The sequence below is a fragment of the Stegodyphus dumicola genome, chromosome 5 (genome assembly GCF_044657685.1).
Source record: "Stegodyphus dumicola isolate Sdum_Otavi_A_Nest chromosome 5, ASM4465768v1".
In the NCBI taxonomy this organism is placed as follows: domain Eukaryota; kingdom Metazoa; phylum Arthropoda; class Arachnida; order Araneae; family Eresidae; genus Stegodyphus; species Stegodyphus dumicola.
Window position 1 is genome coordinate 54703899 of NC_140772.1, and position 22064 is coordinate 54725962.

The following is a 22064-nucleotide window of genomic DNA, read 5'->3' on the forward strand; positions in this document are numbered from 1 at the left end:
GTGCAACAAAGAGCCCCAGAATTTAAAATGGGTGATATAGAAAAACTAATTAAAGAGGCAAAAAGGAATACTGAAGTAGCACAGAGAAAACAAAAGCTGTATTATGACTTGAAACGACGGGGAGTATTTTATAAAGTAGGGGATGAAGTGTTAAAAATTAAGCATTCACTTTCTTCAGCACCAGAAGATAAAACTGCCAAATTTTTTCCACGATTTGAAGGATCATATGTCATAGAAAAAATAACTCACGCTGTAGTAGTGTTAAAAGCCAGGAATGGTGAAACCTGCTCCGCAAACATTGATCAAATCAAACCCTACTATGATCGTAATAAAATGCAAATATTTACAGATCTTTTGCAGGATCCGGCACGGCAGACACGGCGGGCACGAGCTCCAGAGGTGAAACAACGACAAGTACAAGGGCAAGCCATTAAGAGGGAGGAGGAAGTGAAAAGAAAGTTTCCCCGCGGGAAAATTAAAGGTAACAAGAAAAAGAAGCCGTTCCACCGTCCAGAAAAGAGAGCTCACGAACACCCCCAGAATAAAGAAGGGAGAAGGACGACATATGCAAAGAGAGCCAGGAGAAATGACGGCAACTATAATCCGGCTCTAAAACGGAAGATCTACTCATCCGACAGGACTCTCCGCAGCAAATGTCGCCGAACTGCGGAAGGGCCACCAGCGGTGGAGGAAAAGTTACAAGGAAAATTTGAACGGCCAGCAACGAGGTCCAAGCAGGAACGCGAAAGAAGTCTCCCGGTTCCGCCAAGACCAGCTGCCATCAAACGGCCAAGACCACAGACAGAGGCGAAAAAGAAGGTATTCAAGGGTGACCGAACTGGAGGAAAAAGAAAGGTTCTAGAGGAAGGCACTGAAGGGCGAGCCCGCACAAGAAGGAGGATAAATCAAACGAGAATCTGCGCTACCTTCCAGGACTGGGCTCAGAAATGAATGTCCGAATATAACAAAGATAAGTAAAATTTTATGTTACTTTGCAAACTTAAGTTAATCATTCATTCTTACTGCAAGTGGCAGATTTCAAGAAGTTTTACGTCATGCGAGGTCTACCTTTATCGCCAAAAAGGCGAGAAATGAGTTTCTACCGATTTTGGTATTATGTTTTTCAATTACTCGCGCGTAAAACTAAAGTTGATGTATAATAGAAATATGTAAAGACTTAAATATTGTAAAAGTTATTGTATAAATTTTATTTAAAATATTCTGGCAAGGAAGAAATTTTAGTCTGAAAGACTTTTTGAAATGTAGTATTTCAATGTAGAAGAATTGGCACTTGATTTGAAAAGAATAGAAGTTAACAATGTACTACTAATGTATGTTTTCAAATGCGTAAAATTAACGGTATGTTAATATGTTCTTATATACAACGTGAACTGTTATTTTAAATGTTAAGAAATACCGTGATATGGTAAAAGTGAAAGTAATGTTAAATTTTTTTTTTATTCGTGTGACTGTAAAAAGACCAAATCATGGTGAATATGTGTTAAAGTTTGAATGAATGTAGTTAGGCTCTCTGACGCTACACTTCAGAGTTAGCCACTTTCAGAATAGTACCTCAGGGTTTAGAGTTGAAGTTAGGGTGTGTTACGAGGTCTTGCTATGTTGAATTTTTAACACGTTAGTGATTTGATTGTAGGAGGAAGTGTTGAACACGTAGACATAAACACATTCGTGTTTGGTGTTCTTTTACAACACATGTCAGAGAGCACGGGGAGAGATAATTAAAATAGTCATGAATGAAATAAGAATGTTAAGAGAAATATAAATATGCATGTTACTTGCCATTTCATTGTGTAACATTTCATTAAACTAGTTTTCCTTCCAGATCTCTGGAAGGAACCAGATTTGAATAAAAGCTCCTGTTTAGATGCAGTAAAGATGAAAAATTGCGTGTCCTTGGAGCTGCTATTGTAAAAACAAATTTCTTTCTTTTTTTTTAATTTCTAGTTTCTAGTGAGAAATGTTTGTAAAAGATTGGCCTCGCGTTAGATTCTAGAACTAAAAGTTTTCAACAAGGTCGTTTTATACCTCAGTTTAAAACTAATTAACTCTGGCGGGAAGTATGTAAGGATCTTAAGTTTTACTAACGTTTATTTTATTTTAAATCTTTACTATCACTTCTTATTTTCTACTTGCGGCCAGAATTAAAAGCGTTAACTTATTTATGCAAAATTTGTCTGGCGAACGCCAAGTACTTAAGTTGTGGATTTTTGCCAAGCGAGAGAGAGGATGGAGTTAGTCGAAGCAGGCCGCTTACCTTAGAAGTTTTACTCAGTTGCTGGTTGCCTTCCAGGCCAGAGGTTTAATCCTCGTTATAATTTTTAAACGTATTGTAGTGTTAACAGTTCTCTGTACTACATACGGCTTCCTGTTAATATAAGGCCAATTTTCCACGTTCATTATTCCAAAGTTAAGTTAGAGTTTAGTTAAATATTTTTATATTCTTACGTTTAGACCACAAGTAGTGGGTCTTTGTATTCCGAAGTACGGAAATTATTGTAAAGAGAGAAAAACAAAGGGTTTTGTATACCCTTCTTGTGTATCCTGTCTACTTCCCACAGTTATTGAACATAGCTTTAGTAAGCTCTCTGTTCCGAGTCAAGTCCTTGCATGTTCCCGAAGAAAGTAAGACAGAACATTGAACCTGATACCGTCACCAATATAAGAAATATATTTTACACCTCTTTTTTTCATGGAACATGAAAAATTGTTTATCTTTCCATTCATTTCCATTTTTCCTGAAGAACCAACATGATTCTCCAAACAGGCCTTGTGTTCACTTACGCCATTTCCTAGAAATGACTCGCAACCTTTGCAATATAAAGACAGTATTTCTGTATCGATTATTGTGTTGCTTTCTAACCCTATTACGGAACAGACTCCAACCAAAGACGTATGTCCTCGAGTCTTCCACGTACCGTCTCCACTTATAGTCACATTTAACGACGAATTTGAAAGAACGATGTGCAATCACAGGAGGGAGATCCATAACGCAGCAGAATTTCTGCATAGCAGCTATCCCTTGACCAAGAGTTCGCATTGCATACGTAAATCTTCTGTTTAGCTCTGATATATTTTTTGGGACACCCATCATATTAGAGTTTCTGAAAGTTCTTTTACATGAACACTTTGAGCATAGTAACTCAAATTTTGAGCTTAAACCATGATGAAATAGTTCACTTAAATGAACATTACAAATTTTACAACATAAATTATTTTCAATAAATTGAAATAGGATATCCAAATCAAATAGTCTATAACGACTAAAATTAGGCTCTAAAGTTATCTTTATCTCTTGGTGGCAAAACAGTGTCACTATTTAATTTTTTAAACGAAGAACTGACACCACACTTCTTATTCATTGTATCATTATGCTGGTTTCCCTGGAACTTTCTTTTCTTTGGTCGATGAATATAAGACCTTTTATTTTTTACATCTTCCTCACAATTTTCCATAATTAACAGGTGATAAAAATACTAAACAAAAACTGCAATGTTATAATAAAAGCACCTTCAAAAAAGTCAAAAGAAATTTAGAAATCGCAAAAGAGCTTGTAAACAATCACGTTTCACGCTAATCCAAAGCTGGAGTAAGATTTCAACACATGCCTATGTTAGATGCCTATGTTAGAATAGTGCTATGTATAAATCTAATATATTCCTAAGTCGCGCTTTCGAGACATGAAAAACGCAGTTTGAATTTTGTCAATCGGCCCAGTAGAACGGCCCAGTAGTCCTCCCTTCTTTTTTTTTTTTAGCTTGATAACACATCAGCGCTGTTTTTCCACCATCTCAAAATAAATTATGAAGATTTGTGCTTATGCAACTAGTTGAATTTCAACAGAAATACACGTTCATATGAAAACTTTGAAGCTCTTTTAAAGGGCCGGTTTTATACCTTTATGCAAATGTAATTCTACCGTATATAGCAGTACTTCCCTGTTAGCTAAATTACTTTCACACTGAGTCTTCCGATGAGAATTTTCCTAATTAAATACCAAAGGATGAATGATTATAAATTTCAAAGCACCTACTATCTTAACGATCGTTTCACTCAAAATCAAATATTCGAAAAGTGAGCAGAAAGGCAAAATAGACAATAGCTAAACATGGGAACATAGAATGTGAATAGCACTTTATTGTTGGTCTGCTGCCTTTTACCAGCTAAGATAGTACTTGCCAGAAACCGAAGATTATCCAACTGTGGGCATTGTGGTAAGAAGTCCTTTACTGAGTTCTCCAGCCGAGTAAACGTAAATGCGATTAACCTCTCGAAGCCGGCTGGTACAGCAGTTGTACAAGGAGAATGACTTTCTCAGACGCCGGCATTGGTACAACTGTCGTACCATCCATGCCCTCCCCATTTTAGAGAATCGCCTATCTGTAGATCTTTGGGTGGTCCATTGTCGCTGCTCAGAGTAGCCGCTGGCTACGCATTATTTCCCTCTTCTTATCAGTTTAGCTACATTTTGGCAAAAACCGCAGGTTTCGTCTCGCGCTAATATACTTGAAAATTAAATAGAGGCCATGTCTTTCTCAATCTGTCTCATAATTTTAATGCTATTTTTTTTTAGTACTGACTTTTGCTATGATTAAAACGTCAACGATTTTGCACGATCTTTAAGCTTACCATATTTAATGTTCTTTAATCATAACAAATAAGAATAGATTAATATTTTAGATTTAATGCCCTTCTAGAAAATAGGTAAAACCGTTTTTATCGTTTACTCGTTTACTTCCATTTCATACTTATGAAAAATAAGATTTTATTTTGACATTGTTTTGTGGAGTGCATAAAACCCTTAAGAACTGTAATCTCTTTAAAAATGCTTCTATTATGCAGGCAATTTTGTCTGATTTATCAGGAGATAAATAAGAGACAATTGTATGCATAATAGTTTTTCTGATTTTCATTCATTCAGTGATTGCTTTCAATGATTTTCATTGATTGTAAATTAAATAAAATCAATTCATCTTTACACCCTTTTTTAGGATGAGATCTGCCAAAAAATATATAAATATCATTAAAGCTCACGTTACTTCTAAACTGAATCAAAACATCAGTTAAATGTTATAAAATTTTGGCCAGTTTTATTTGCTGAAATTCTTATACTCTTCAAGAGATAGAGAGAATTCAGACAAGTTAATAAAAGTATCTTAAAAAAGTTGTTATTTTGTCTGTAAGGTGTATGTCAACTTACTACTAAATGTATGAAAATTAGGATTGGATTACGGAAAAGCACGCGAACGCTATCTGCTTAAGGGAATGGATGCTTTCGTGTAAACCTTTTTAAGAGAAAATTGCTCGCATTTACATTCCTGGTGGAAAACTTCACATGTAATCAACCGGTTCTTCGGTATTGATTGGATTAATTTGTTCGCTTACTGAATTACATCAAAGCACCCAACGATTACCTGTATAAGGGGGGTTATGTCTTCACGGAGGACTTTCTAAGAGAAGCTGGCTTGCATTTACGTTACACAAAAACCATGAATCCAACTATTTATCCGGGATTCAAATCCAAGCGAGTTATAAGTGTTCAGCCACCTTTACCGCTTTACTGAAGAGCAGGTAAAAATATTGATAAAGGAAAAGTATTGAATTAACCGGTTTAATTTACTAACCTGTATTTCTCAATCGACAGTACATAAATTACGCATATGAGGGGGATTATGTGTGAATAAATAAACTGTATTGCACTTTTATCCACTATGTCATATTACAATGGAATTATTGCATTTCAAAGTTATTTCTCATGAATTAATTTTGCTCTTCATGATTTTTGATATTTTCAAAGAGAAAATTCCACACTTTAAATAAAAATATACACGAGAAGATACTTTATGGAAAATTTGGCGTAAACGGTTTTCTTAATTTTTCTTTGAAAATATTGCAGGGTAATCGTTTTCATTACTGGAAGAAATATAAAAAACACAAATTTACTACATGGTATCAATACCCAATATTTCCTTATTCTTTTGAAAACGTGAAAGATTACTCTTTCTAAAATAAATTAGAAAATATATTATGTGCAAATAGAATATTCGTTGAAAATGAAATAGACTTCAACTTTTGGATATAACGATAGTTTTAGACGAAATTTCTACCTATGGAAAGAAATTGACGTATAATTAATTCTTCATGAAGATTTAAAACTGTTCTCAAAATTCTTTTGATGATTGCATGTATAAGTCACGAATTTTTTTCTCGGCTAACATAAACAAAAGCCAATTTTACAAAGAAAAATTCTCGTTAAAGATATACCTTCTTTGCCTGATAGTCCAATGTAATATTTGTTAAAATTAATTATTAAACGCAACCAATGTATCTCGGATTTTGATTTTTATATTATAATAACAAAATTATCGAAAAAAGCAGATTTAAATGTCTGTTATTGTTACGTAAAGCTTTATTATTGCTGTAAGTTCATCTCAAAATCTAATTGTATTAAATCTCATTCTAATCATCTAATGGTAATAAGTATTATTATTATTATTTCATTAAATTAGTCATTACCATTATTTTATTAATGAAAATATGTTATTAAAAATCGCTTTCCGGCCTGCAGACGTACAGATCTAGTCTGTATTTACTATATTTTGTTAAATTTTGTTCTCGCTTTCTAATTTCTAATACGAAAATACGCGAATATAAATGAAGAGTGAAAACAAAGTTAAAAATTTCACAAATTATTTACGAGATTGATTAGAAATAATGAATGAAATATAAACATTGCATAAATTTTGTTCTAAATAAAGTGTGCACTGGATATGCTACCAGTACTGCACATTTATTTATGCACTATTTATTTAGAATTTTATTTTCATTTAAATATGAAAGCAAAATAATCATCGAAAAAATTGCAAATCTAGCAACTCCTCTACTATGGGACGTAGGCGTCCGACAAACATGTGAATTTTACTTCATCCATGGAGGGGAACTAACGACTTTTCTCATTAGGAAAAAGAGGGGGCAAAACTGTTTCGGATCGCGCTGGTCTGAAAGCTATAATATGAGAATTTTGGCCCGGTTTTAGAAGGTTAAGAGGGTAATGCTTGAGAACCTATTGTAATAATTTTGTGGAAACATTTATTTGGAAGAACGTTTATAAAAGTATAAAGAAACATTACAATGAGAGAGAAAATATAAATTATTATCAGGTTTTGGTCAAATTATCTATATATGAAACGTCGAAATGGTAATATGAGGAGTATTTTCTTCATTTGTGTAAGCATTTTATTTACTTGCATACCAACGAGTTCTGACGAAAAGTCTGCATAGACTTATTATCTAATTATTGGCACTTCTTGCAGACGCAAATGAGATCTAATCAGAAAATAATCAAGCATCTGAATCAGTCAATCATCAACACGCACATTCTAAATCAGATTTCTGAATTACTTTCTTGAAGCGTTTACGGTCCAAATAAAACTGAAGAAGCATTTTAAACACAAAACAAAGCAGGAGAAGTGTGAGAAGTATATATTACTATAAAGCCAACACTCTGTCAGTAAAAGACAAAGTAGTTTGATTAAATAAACAAGGTGAACAGAGACACAGTTGTAGCCGTTTGTAATTTTAAAGTACATAAAGCGCAGGAGTATATCAGAAAACTAGTGAGTAGCACATTGGTTACAATTTTTATTATAAACATGCTGAAACTGTGAATATAACTTCAAGCATCGGTGGCATCATCGAATGGAGACATGCTTCAGTGTCAGATGTATTTCATTAAAAGATATGAAATATTTTTAAACGTTTAAGAACACAGTTTCTGAAGTACTTGACAGCTCACCCTGTATAAGCTTCATTCCTTTGTTTAAACGTCGGTAAAGAGTTATCACAGATTTTCTTAAAAATTATCGGTAGTATTGATCAATCATAACGACAATAACATACATTGTTATGGAAAGAGAGAAAGTACTTGTGAGGCTTTCTGAAAGACCGAGTCTCAGTTTTAATATTTTAATATTAATAAGGGTAATAGTCTCTACAAGTCTGACCTAACTGACACTACTGAAATTGTTACGAAAAATTGATTCCCACTGTTAAAAAATTGATCTGCATTTTTTTTTCGTAAATTTTATTTTTTAAACAACATGTCTGTAATCAATGTGCGCACCGCTTTGATGCTGGAAAAACACTAAAATTTGAACCATCGTTGTACAAGCCAAAAAAAAAACAATATTTAATTGTGAGAATAAAATATTCTAACGACTATAATGATAAGTCAAGAATAAAATCAAATCTGTAGCTGCAAGCCTTTTTTAGCGTTATGGTGGTTAGGGAAAACTGAGTGCGATACCGAAGGGCTCGGGTTCGAATCCCGGAGAAGGCATGGATGTAAAATGTTCTGTCCCTTCATAGGAGGCAATGATGGCCCGCCTACTAGGCGCCTCCATGATAAAAAGACTACTGATCTGGCCTTAGGGCAGGACGATGCCGACATGGGCAAGTGCCAACCATAAGAAAAAAAAATTTGATTGTAATCTTATTCAAAAATTCCTAATTATAAGACGCAAATTTTTAGACACCTTTCTCATGTTCGTTTTTAATGGTAATCAAACTAATATGAAAGTGGACTGAAAAGTCATTTTTAAATGAACACCATAATCTTATACGTCTCTGTACATTTGCATAAATCCATAATGGGCCAGGTATTATTTTGTCGAAGGACAAGAGTCTAAATGGAACGATTACTTCGCTTGCTTGCGAGTGAATTCTAGGAGGTCCGACGAAGACATCGCGGACGAAAACGTAGCGGAGAAAACAACGTAAGACGGAAACTTCGTAGTAGAAAACGTGTGGGAGAAAAGAAGGCAGGAAAACATATCGTGAGTCTAAAACATCATCGAAGAAAACAATCGTGGTACAAAACATCGACGAAGAACAGAAAGCGGTCCCAAAACTTCGCAGTATAAAAATATCGTCGTGGAAAATATATTCCTATAAAAGAGAGTAAATAAAACAATCGCATGACGATTATTCTGCAGATATATATTTTCTACTTTTAAAAGGTGCTGGTGCGTATTCGAGTAATGAATTCTAGGTGCGAGTAAGAATGAGGAATATTTTTACCTCTATATTTCATATATTTCCTTTCATTAATAAAAAAGGTTGAAAAGAAAAAAGTTGAAAGGAAGTAGAAAATTAATGATACGTATGGGAGTACTACGCAGTTCTTTATTTTTTATTTTAAGAGAATTTTAAATTTATTTTACTTAACTATTAAACGTTATTATTTAATTAAGTCATTTCGTAAAGTTGTATTGGCAGTTCTTCATGAACAATATATTTTTAAAAAATTAAAAAAGGGAAAAGGAGCATTTACTTTAGATTAAATGTATTTAAAAGTTTTATGCATGTCTGAAATTTCTAATATTATGTTCTTTGAATAAAATTAAGACTTCTTTTGTTCTTTTTCCTTCAGCTTCTTCAAAGTAATCCTTTTATATAAGTATCCTTTGCATGTTGCGATTCGTTAGTTGTGATGACACAAGTCAGGATAAACTACGTAATATTTCAGTACCGTATTTATATTTATTGGATTATTGGAAGAGCACGTTAGGGCTCTTTTCCTAAGGGGAGGGAAGCGTTTGGGGAGGACTTTCTCAGGAAAAGTTTCGTACGCACATTACACATTAGAAAAACCACAAAATTCTCAAGCAGCGTGTTTTTGTGCTGGGTCTAGCTACCAGCGTTCAACGACTTTACCTCAGGACCACTGCAGCCAGATAGAGTTATTAACGGAATAGATTATTAACAGAAATGCATTCATTTTCACACTATTTTTTTGAGAAAGATCAAATTTAAATTTAGATCTAGAAAATGTAAACGCAGAATTTTACAAAAAGAAAATATAGGTACAATAAATCCTCTTGTCGATTACCATCCTAAGATGACCAATGTTTCTGAGAAAATAAGTAAATATAGGTTTTTCACAATGTCTCTCTAAGATGCAACGGAAGACTAAAGAGATATGGAATCGTCAACGATCGCTTTGAAACGAATATTTTATATTTAACTTTACATTTATATATTTTTATAAATGATTCTAAAATATGGTTAAGCTTTTGTGTCTCAGTGTGCCACTACATGGAACACCCAAATTGAATCGCTTCGAAAGCCTCTAAATTCAACCGTAAATAGATAAAAATGCTTTTATAATATATTTTGAACTTTTCTTTTTAAACCGTAGATAGCAGCATATCACAAGGAGACACATAACTTTAATTTATTATGTGTTATTAAAATCCATTTTTTTCAAGTAATTTTCTATACTTTTTTAATGATATAAAAATTTTATTTGGAGAAAAAATAGGCATAATTTTGCTGGCTGTACTCCAAATTATTTTTTTAATCTTTCATACAAAAATCATACGCAGAATCACTGAATAAAACCAGATGTTCCATTAGCGGGAACACTGCGCCTTTAGCAATCTCATGCTCTTACTAATCAGAACATCTGTGCTCTTAGGAGGGAACATCCGTTGTTTTCGTTTTCTGTTTCCGTTGATTTTTTTTTGGGGAGGGAATGAATTCAAACAAAGCAGCATTGAGGGGCGAGGTGGTTTTTGTGTTATGAAAGCATTAATATTGGCATCTCGAAATTTTTGGGGGTAGTTTTTAGGCGGGAATTTCATTAGTAGCTTGACTCAACTTTACTTAGACCTACGCGAATTTTTTCTGTCACTTTAGCCTAACTCCCGTTTATTTTCAATAATTGTGTAGATATTTTTCGTGTATCTATATATTATAAGCTTATTTTTCTTTTTTGTTAATATTAATCGTAGTTAATTATTTTAATCTTAGTTGGTTTGTGCTTCCATCAAAAAGGTGTGACTTGCTTTGAACAATTTCACGAAGCTAAGAAATAGGAAAATTTATAAACATTTTTGTATATATGACTTGTGTATATAGATATGTATCTCATTTATCCGTATATATTCAAGAACATTGTGTATATCCAGGAAACCATGTATGCAGCCATAATACAGAGTTTTTTCATTCTTATGCAAACGCTTCTACTCATTTTCGTGCTTCACTGCAATGCTCGCTTAGTCGCACTTTTAAAAGCTCTGGCGGCGGAGTGTTCCACCTCATGGAACACCCACAGAATTAAAACGGTAAGTGCAATTTTTACAACATTTTACCTGTATAATTATTTAGGACTAAATAGACTGAATACAACGTTTCTTGCTGAAATTCCGACTTTAACGTACAGTGCGCCGCAAAGGATTAAATATTTTAGTTCTATGTTACGCAAATTGTATTTCTCTCTTTGTACCGAGGAGAGGCGCAGACATAAATTTGTTAGGATCGTAAAGCTCGGGTTTAGAGCTTTTAAGTTGCGGTGAGTTTCAACTAAGCAGAGGTTCTCCTGAGTTTACTTTGTGAGCCGCTACTGAAGTCGGAGATTTCAAAGTGTTCTTCGCCGTTCCTCAGCCAACGTAATGTTTGAAAGCCAATAAAGTAGTTTCGGTCAACATTATGACTCTGAGGTTTCTTGGGTTCTACACTGAGGGAACATCAAGTGAATTTACAGTCCACTACTTTTGAACGACGGGACATACAGTTTTCACACACAATTTATTCGAAAATGTTTTAGTTATTGCTTGAACATTTAGAACGAAGTTCTCAGCGAACCACTTTTTTTTACGACCACTTCTTAAAAGTATAGCTGTGGAATTCTGGTACTAATTCTCATCTTTTTAAGATTTCCCATTTAGGTAATATTTTATTACTTCATTTTACAATATAAAGGAAGTATTCTAATTACGAAAATTTTCAAGTATCACATTTCAGTGGAAATATCCATTTTGTCCATATCTGAATCCATTTGGATTATTTTTGTGCGACATCTCATACGGACAGAATAAAGACTTCTTCCTTTTCATAGTATATTTTATAATGCATTCAAAAGGGATTTTTTCGTGTTCTCTGTATGTATGTAGATATAATATATGTGTGTATATATATCGTATAACTGAAAAACGATTAGCCGAAGTATATTGAAATTTTCTAAAGAGTAGGCTTGCTTCTCTCTTTATATTGCACGTTAGCTGTACCAACCGTATATGTATATGCTCACGTATATGTACACCAACATCCTTTATCTGGCTTAAAAGTCAATACACGACCTTTATTTTTGCAATCGTTGCTTGTAGTAATATACTTCCAGTTATCGAAATGTTTTTAAATCACGAAAATATTCATGTTTTGGTGATGTCAAATTTAAAAAAAAATTCTTTTTTGACAAATAAGTAAATCCAAATTTTAATACAGTCTCGCGGTTCGTATACTTACATTTGGGAAAGTTTCATACTTGTTATCTATATAGTATATAAAGAAGAAAGTTTGTGTGTTTGTCCTCTCATAACTCGGTCACTACTATAGCTATCACCACCAAACTTTCTACAATTAACTCGACGTCACTTTTCTCCAAAAAAAAAAAAAAAAAAAAAAAAAAAAGTAGCTAAAATCAGAGCTATAAATTAAAAACTCGGAAAAACGATAATTTTCTTTCTCATTTTCCGAGTGGCAAGAGTCTCGCAAGCTGGAGACGAAAATCTGCTTTATTTCGAAAGTTGTTACCATTGCTCTCTTTCAAATCCTAGAGTTTGTTAAAATACGAAAATAGATAAAAGATGAAATAAAAATAGCTTTCCCAAACATTAAATACGTTATTCCCGATTCCGAAAATTCGAGGGAAGCCATTTCGACTATTCTCATCTTAACCACTTTCATGAGCCAAAATACTAATTAAAAATTCTGAAAATTTTCGCACTCATTTTTCCTAGTGGTAACAGTCTCGGGCGTTGGAGATAGAATTGTTTTATTTCGAAAAGTGTTGCTACTGCTCGCTTGCAAATCGTACATTTTGTTAATAAAAAAAAATTGTAAATTTTACATAACCTATATATATAAAGAAGAATGTCTGTTTGTGTGTTTGTTTGTTTGTTTGCGTTATTGATTTCTGATCAATTATGATAAATATTTTGCGACATTGAATCGGCTAAAGTTGAATATAGGTGAAATATTGGATGGAACTTGAGCTGTTATGGCCATTTGATTAGAAAGACGAAAATCACTAAAAGCTGAGTGAAATTGCTTCTGATACAATGAGAGAGAATTATATTTTTCTATCGAAATTTTTTATGTGGGGTTGCATATCGCACCAGACTGAAAAATGTATAACTATGAATCGTATTTTTTACATCGTTAGAGAAGGATTACAACGGTATCGTTCTGTCTGTTGTTAGATACATTGCTTTCAATCTAACTTAATTGACATCGGGTACTTCCGCTAATAAAGAAATAAAATTAGAAAAAATTCACAAACGCACGACCAAAATTGTGCAGTATACGTAATTTCAAAATCAGCAACTTTCTTTTAGGAATCGGGTATTCAAGTTTGAAAGAGCAATTCGAAGAAATAAATTTAAATGATCAGCAGCAAAAAGTGTGTATAATTTAATAGGCCTTATAAGGAAATTCACATAACTTATTAGGAACAACACATAAGGCCTTTCAAGGCCTTATTTGTTGTTTGCCTGAGATTTTTGATTTTAGTAAGCACGTAATTTTTCGATTTTTTTCATTCGAAAAATATGCGTCTGTTTCTCGTACTTTTCTAATATACAGTGATTTATTTCATAAGGGCATTACGCGGAAGTTTCTAATTATTAGTTTATATATAGTATATAGACAATGTCAAACATTCGTTTCCTCCAGATGTAAACCACCTGTTTCTCGACCTGGCCCAAACAGCTTTTTACACATTGTTAACTGCAAACAATCATTCGATTTACTGCATAGTTAAATGGAATGTATTCTGAGAGCTGAAAAATGTCATCTAAGCAATTTGCAATTTGATTTATTACTAGTAAATCTGAAATCAGTTTCGTTATTTTAACAAGAAAGGGCATTTTTATGCATAGTGCTGGAAATAGATTAAAGATTTAATAAAAATTAAATTTTAGGTTCGTGTTGCATTTCACGAATATTAAAATGTTTACCCTGAAATATTAATAAAAGTATTTTGAAAATAGGAATGCAATTTTTAATTATTTTAAATCTATTTACTCTAAAGCAAAATGCCGTTACATTAAATATCAGAGGCACAAGTAGAAGATATAGATCTGGATATAGATGGCTAGAAGTAAGAAACAAACAGAAAAGAAAGAGAGAGATCAGAGTAAAATTATTCATGTTAAATTCAAATGGAAAGAATTTGAAAATGCTATATTTCAATAGCTAAGATTTAGTTAACTCTAACAGGGAGAAGTACTTCATATGGGCATAGTATACATCATAAGTGAAGTGGTGAAAGCATACGGTATCGTGTTTTTACTATTTGAACACTTTCGAAGATCTGAATGATGAGTTTATATATGTCAAATACTCTGTTAATTACTTATCTCTATCTATCTGTAATTACACACGTACTGTCCAGCAATGAATGCTCGATGTATAGGTCACAGCCACTATCCCACCAAAAGAGAAAACTTTCATTTATGAAATTCCTAGTACGTCTGCCAGGGAAACGAAAACAGGCTTTACATCTAACATTATCCTGCACATTTTTATGAAACATTAACATTTTGATTCGACCCTTTTGTTTTATTTTGTTTTGAGTTTTGTTCAAGCAAACGTTTCGAAAATCATTCCTACTAGTAAATACCTGTTTGTTTCTTGTATGTTTGGGGCACCATTGGTCATGTGGTTAGGATTGCAGAATACTGAGAGTTTTATGGAACTGATCATCCCAATTGTAATTTCCATTATTTATATACAAAAACAATATAGGAGCATGAAAAACACCAATATGGATAGTTTAATAAGACGAAACTTCAGCTCGTAAGTGCTGATAAAAAACAATGTACAATAACTAAATGTTACTGTAGGATGTTTATTATAGCTTAAATAAACAATATTCTGTTTTTGCTCAAACACAGCGTTAAAAATACCAAGTGGTTGACACGAAGCCACATAAATTTCATTTGACTAATTATTAATATATTATTATATCATAATATTAGTTAGCAGTGTTAAATCTAGGTATTAAAAAACCGTAAACACGAATTTTTGAAAATTTTAATATTTCTCCTTTGGCCACGTTTGAATTATCCATTTGAAATTAGGCATCAAGAAGGTGGCAAGGGGCCTTCATTTTCAAGGAATGATTTCTACCGGCAGTAATTTTACAATAATATTATAAGATTAGACATAATAAATCTGACAGCATAAATGCATTATATGAAAAAAGCCGGAATTTGCATTATTTTGCTGTAGAATGTTATACTAATTCTCGATTTTCCGTGTGTGGAATACCCGTCTTGCAATTTGGAACTAGGTACCGTTGAAGCAATTTTAAGCGACCAGCGAATATATTTTTCATTTAGTCAATTTGTCGAAATTTTAATCTTTTTAATTGCAGTTTTACATTATTTTGATTACCATTAAAAACGAACGTGAGTAACTCATCTGAAAATTTATAAGCTGTGAGAGAAATCATATTGAATGATCTGAGCATACAGAGGAGACTAATTATATGCCTTTGGCTTTACAATCCTTGTTAGAATATTTCATTTTCAGAGTTGTGTTTTTGTGTTTATTGCAGCTTGTAGGATGATGAGTGAAATTGCTTGGAAATCCGTGCATTAAATAAGTGCAAACATTGGTTACAGACCTTGTTAATTAAAAATAATTAAACTTTACAAAAAATAATGTTACAGAATACATATATTTCTTTTACATTCCGAATGAATTTTTCGTACCTAGTTGAGTCACATAGATTATGACAAACTTAGAGAAATTAATTTAAAAGAATTAAATATGAAAAAAAGAATTTAACGAAACAATTATAACTTGGCTGTGCGAGAAATCTCACAAATACTACGTTTATGTTTCTGAACAAATGCATAATATTCCCTCCATTTCTATCTATCAATTTTATCATTTATCTCCCACACCCTTTTTAATGAAAATCTGTGATTACACTTTACAAACATTTAAACAAATAAATGAAACTTATACAGATTGGACTGTCAAATACCTCGAAAAATTAGTTGTTAAATTTCAAAAAATTTCAGATTTCATTATGAGATATATCTGACATCGAAACAGGTCTCAATTCGATAATGTCATGGATTTTTAGAATTATGTTTACAGTTTGAAATTATCCTTATTATATGAAAAATATTAAATAAATTTGTTATATATATCATTTTCCTTGCACACTCTTGTGCTATATGTACTTTAACGTACAAAGAACGTTATAGAATAATACGTTATAGAACGTTATAGAAAGAACGTTATAGAATAATACGTTATAGAACGTTATAGAAAGAACGTTATAGAATAATACGTTATAGAACGTTATAGAAAGAACGTTATAGAATAATACGTTATAGAACGTTATAGAAAGAACGTTATAGAATAGTTTTATCAATGGTTATTTAAACCAAACTGCTGTGCGTTTTTAAGGCCGAGCGGTAGCTCTCTAATTAACACGCTGAGTTCGGCGCCGAATTTGCTGTCCTTTCCGTTCAGCCGGCAGCGAGCTAAGCCTTAAAGCTAAGCCGTATTTTATTTTTATTTATTTAGAATGTTTCAATACATTTCATTAATGCCAAATTTGATCACATTTGATTGAGACTATATTTATTTTTTAACTTATACTGTCGGTTCCGTGGAACGACGCCAGGCAAACGAAAATTCCAGTGCCGGTTCCCAGGGACCGACGCCGGCCACACGGAAAGTTCACTGTCGGTCCCCAGAGACCGGCGCCGCGCTCAACGTGTTAAGAAAGTTTCGGGCCGGAAAGTAAATATGTATTTAATTCAAATATATGAATTGATATGTAATCTATATATATGATTGATTGTATTTGAGTTCCATTTCGAATACTCAAAACCTAAACACAAAGAACTAGACGCAGCAGATACATAAATCAGTTTATTGAACGCAATTTAACAGAATCGTTACAGGTGATGAGATGTGGGTAGCTCACTTCACCACAGAAAACAGCAACTCACGATTGATTGGCGTCACAGGGATCCACGCGCCGGACGATCCTCAGTCTATGCACGGAAATTGAAGTCCACGGTATTCTGGGATAGTAAAGGCATTCTGCTCATTGACGTATTGGCGAGTGGTGCTCCGGTGAAAGCTGATCTTTATTGCGCTTTACTAGAGAACATCTGAAGAGCCATTCGGAACAAATGGTTTGGGATGCTCAGTGCTGGTGTTGTGGTGTCCTACGACAACATCGGACGCATACGGGGAATTCCACAAAATATATGTTGCAGACGTTTCGCTGGGAGATGTCTGACCATCCATTCTATGGCTTCGATCTTGCTGTTAAGTACTTCCACGTGTTATTGCACCTGAAGACGTTCTTGTCTGGGCACACTTTCCTACAGTTGAAATGTTGCAGACAAATGTGACGGGCTGCCTTTCTTCCCAGGCGACAGACTTCTATGACACTCTAATGGAAATAGGTAACCGACGCTATGACAATTGGTATAGTTCCGATGTTTCTTATGCTGAGAAGTAGCAGAAATATAGCTGTATCTTTTGCAATAGGTTTTTCCAGGTAATAAGACTTTGTTTTTTATGGTTTAAGGCAAAGTAATTTTTCGGACGACCCTCTTATTATTTAAATAATCATTATCAAATGAATATACCTTCATTTAAATCAATATCTAACTCATTGAAATCATCATCTATATAAATTTCCTTCTAAATCCAATCAACTTCATCTGCTAATCTAAGACATCTAACTAAGCATAACTACCCAAAACACATCTTCATGTTAAACCATCATATATATATTATCATCATCATCGTCATTGAAAATTTCGCCAGATTAAGATAAATCATCATAGCTCAAATCAACTAAATAAAAAGCAGTATCATCTAAATCAACACCATCAACAATATGATTCTCATTTGATCATCGTCTTCATCACCTCAACCTTCTAAATCACAATCAAAATTGTTATCTGAATAACCAAGAAAAAAATTATAAAATTATCACCAGATAATTCAAAACCATCATTTAAATAATCATCATCATCGAAATCATACCTTCAGTTTATACCGTCGTATATGTCATCATCACCATTATCATCGTCGAGAGAGATAAATCATAATCTTCCAGATCATCTAAATAGAAAGCAATATCAACCAAATCATCATGTTCTTCATCGTCATTTAATCATCGTCTTCATTGTCTAACTCCTCTAAATTATTATATAAATCACTCTCACATCATGTATAAAATCGTCATCAGTCAAAACTATGTCACCATCAAATTCATCTAAATATTTATTATCACTTAATACACATCGTCATTTTAACCATCATGTATATCGCGTCACCATGATCCTCGTCAGAATAAGATAAACCATCATCACCCAAATCACATCAGTCATTCTAAACCATCCTATGTATCATCTTCATCATCATCATTGAAGTCGTCGTCAGAATAAAAGAACTTCACCTAGATACAAAGCCCGATCACCTAAAGTTTTATTATCATCCTACTCAATTATTCATACTCTTCATCACTAAACCATATACTCACGATCACCTAAATAAAAAATCATCAGCAGTTAATCTAAATTGTCGTCCTCAAAATTCCAATTAATTTATTCAAATCATCGTCGTTTAAATCATGACTTTTTAATGTTTCCCTAGTGTGCCGTCAAATAGAGCCAGTTTCATTCAGGTACAGACAGAAGGATATCACCGGAAGTTCACTATCGTTGGTACAGGTGTAGTAACCAACCGCCCTCAGGAGATGCCAGAGGCTTGGGGACGTAGCCGAAACCTATGCCATCTTAGATAACGTGACACTCGGAAGTGACGTAAGAGTTTGAATAACGTAATGTTTCAAAAAGTTTGGTTTTTGTGACAACGAAAATATTTTTTAAAGTTTCATTTCTTCGGGAAACGACGAATTTTTTTCTTTTTTTTTTTTTTAGGCAACGGCCTCTTGAACCCCTTGAAATCTTGTTTGTAATGACATTAAAAATTTCCCTTTTATCATTAAATCTGTATTTGTTTTTAATTGATTATCTCATTATTTACTGTTTGTTCATTTCGCATAATTTTAATATAATAATAATAAGCTAAATGCAAAATGTTAATCGTTAAACAGAAATGCGACCAGAGATATAAAATTAAAAATTAAAAGACAAAGAATTAAATTTATATATCAAGTTTTACCAGAATAGAAAAAAAAGAGAAAGGACTTTAAAGAATGGAATAGTTGAAGGGGTGTTGAAAGTAGGAACATTTCATAAAATGATTATTTCTGATATTTGCATTTTCAAATTCTCTACAATTTTAGCTTTCTTAAAACACCGTTCTTTAATCTCTATGAAAATTAGGACTGTACAAAATCTAGCTTTAATTTGTCATTGAATACTTTGATAATTGAGAATTTTTACATAAAATCGCGTTTTTCCCCCGAACGTGATTTTTTATACTCGATGTTGTACCTGTTCTCAAGAACTACTGCTCACAGGTATCTGAAATTTTTTTACCCTATTTACTACGCTTCCAAATATTTGCCGAAATGAGCTTTTGATTATAATCAGTGCTAAATTTTACTATGCGTAACAAAATATACTGTAAATTGTGATGTTCCTTCCCTTAGCGAAAGACGTTTCCAGAACATTTTATCCGCGAGGGGCGAAAGACGGTTAAAGGAAGGGACGTAGTTACGCCGGAAAACAGGGTGGAGGCAAGCTGGTGGGAAGAATACGAGACTTGTGACTTTTGCGGTTGGACCGGCAGTCATGCCGTGTGCAAAGAGATAACTTAAGCTAAATGTATAGTAGTGGTATTTGTTTTATTGTGTATTGTTTAATAAATTAGTGGATAAAATTTCAAAGCTGATGGAGATTATTTTCCTATTATGGCGAGTGCATGAGAAATGACCGAACCCGCCTCGGAGTTGAAATGGCGCGAGGTGCAAATCGGCGCAGTCGATAGGATAAGATTGTGAAATAGGAAATCACAAAATAGTGAAAATAATAAATAAATATGGTTGTAAAAAGTTACTGAAAGTTATAAAATGAAATTCGGTGATAGTTCACGAATGGATCTACGATGAGAGAAGATTTTTATGACGAAAGATAATGGCGCGTTTAGGGCCATGTGTGCGAATTAATTCATCCGATTTGTGAAAGCGTGATGTGCTAAAAAGTTAACAGCCAGTGAGTGGTAAAATGGGATCATCAGTGTTCATCATCAGTGAAATAGTGAAAGGTTAAATCAGGGGTAATGTGAAATACCGTGTTGTAATCATGTCAAGTTACGTGCCACTGCAGTGTGCTCATGATTAAAGTTAACAGCGTCAAGTTGTGCTCTTCGTTCGATATTTTCACTATCGGGATCAAAGGTAAGTCCTTCTTAATTTCTATATTAACCATATTAACTTAGAAAATTATAATTGTTTTTATGTCTGTTAATAACATGATTCGAATGTCAGGCGTTAAAGCCAGTAGACACCGAGAAAGTATATTTTATATGGATATGAGAAATTAAGGTTCTTATTTTTATCAAGATATAGGAGATTCTTAGAGTTTCTTAGAGCAAGGGAAACGATTATTGAAACATTTGAAAATAATGAAAGGAGTTATGTTTGACCCACCATCGAAAGCTGAGAAATGGCTGTTCTTTTTAGATCATGCTGAAGTGATTCTTATTCTCTATAAAATATCTGAAGAAGGGAAAATTATTTTGCAGAGTTTAAAAACAAAAGTTAAAAGTTTGATCGCGACTCTCGATGAAATGGATTGAAATAACAATATTATGATTAAAGACACCGTATTAAAAGAATTCGAGATTCCTCGGAAAAACCGATCGAGGCAGGCTGGTGGCGTGAATACGAGACTTGGTACTTTAGCGATTGGACCGGCAGCCATGCCGTGTGGAAAGAGATTACTTAAAACATGTTTTGCGCGCTTTATATTATGTATATAGTTGAGATTACTTAAAACATGTTTTGCACGCCTTATATTATGTATATAATTAAATGTATACTATATTAGTGATATTTGTTTTATTGTATATTATGTACCGTTATGTGTAATAAATTGGAGGATAAAATTTCAAAGATAGAGATTATTTTCCTACTATGGCGAGTGCATAGACGAACCTGCCTCGTGCTTGAAAGAGCGCGAGGTGATAGATGTACTTTAATTACGTAAAAACCTTCAAACCTGTAAGAACTGCAGATTTTCATAAAAGGTAATCCAAAAATGGCCAATTCAACATTGTTGCTATAGGGTTTCCAACACCCCTTAATAAAAAGGAGTAAAATATTTTTAAAAAATGGAATTTATGGAAATACGAAAAAGAAATATGTTTAGCTTATAAGAGTATATAATATTTCTGTAAAATAAATAAAGTGAGCATTTAAAAGCAATTTTTTAAAATAAAAAACCAAAAGGAAATATTTATAGTTTTTAAAATCAGTATTACTTTTGTAAAATGAAAGAACTTAAAATCTTTTTAAAGTAAAAATAGCGAAAAGAAAAATTTAAATTAAAGTTTCACGTTATTAAACTAAATATTGAAGAGAAAAACATTTTTGACACGAGAAAGGGAAAATAAAAGAATTTAAAAGTCAAAATTGCATTTATACAAGTTGCAACTTTGATAGAGATTCGCGTTCCTTTAAGCCTCGGGCGTCTTCCTATGACGGTCGGTTACTATTAAGCTTGTTATTGTAAACTGGCTATTCAAATTACAGTCGGTATGCGCAAAGGGGGCCTGAATCTTCATCCTGAAAAATAAACAGAATTATTGTTACACATCACATAAAAATATCAGTTAAAATGATAATTCAATTCTGAGTCACAAGCATGAGAATATTTGAGAAGGTTATATGGAATACGCAAATAACCAAAATGAAAGGTACTCGAAACGCATGTCTGTGCACTGTCTGCAAAAGTTCAGACCGGATCTTGGTCGTTTGTGGTAGGCATAGACTTGCAAGTACAAATATGTTTTGAAAAGCGTAAATG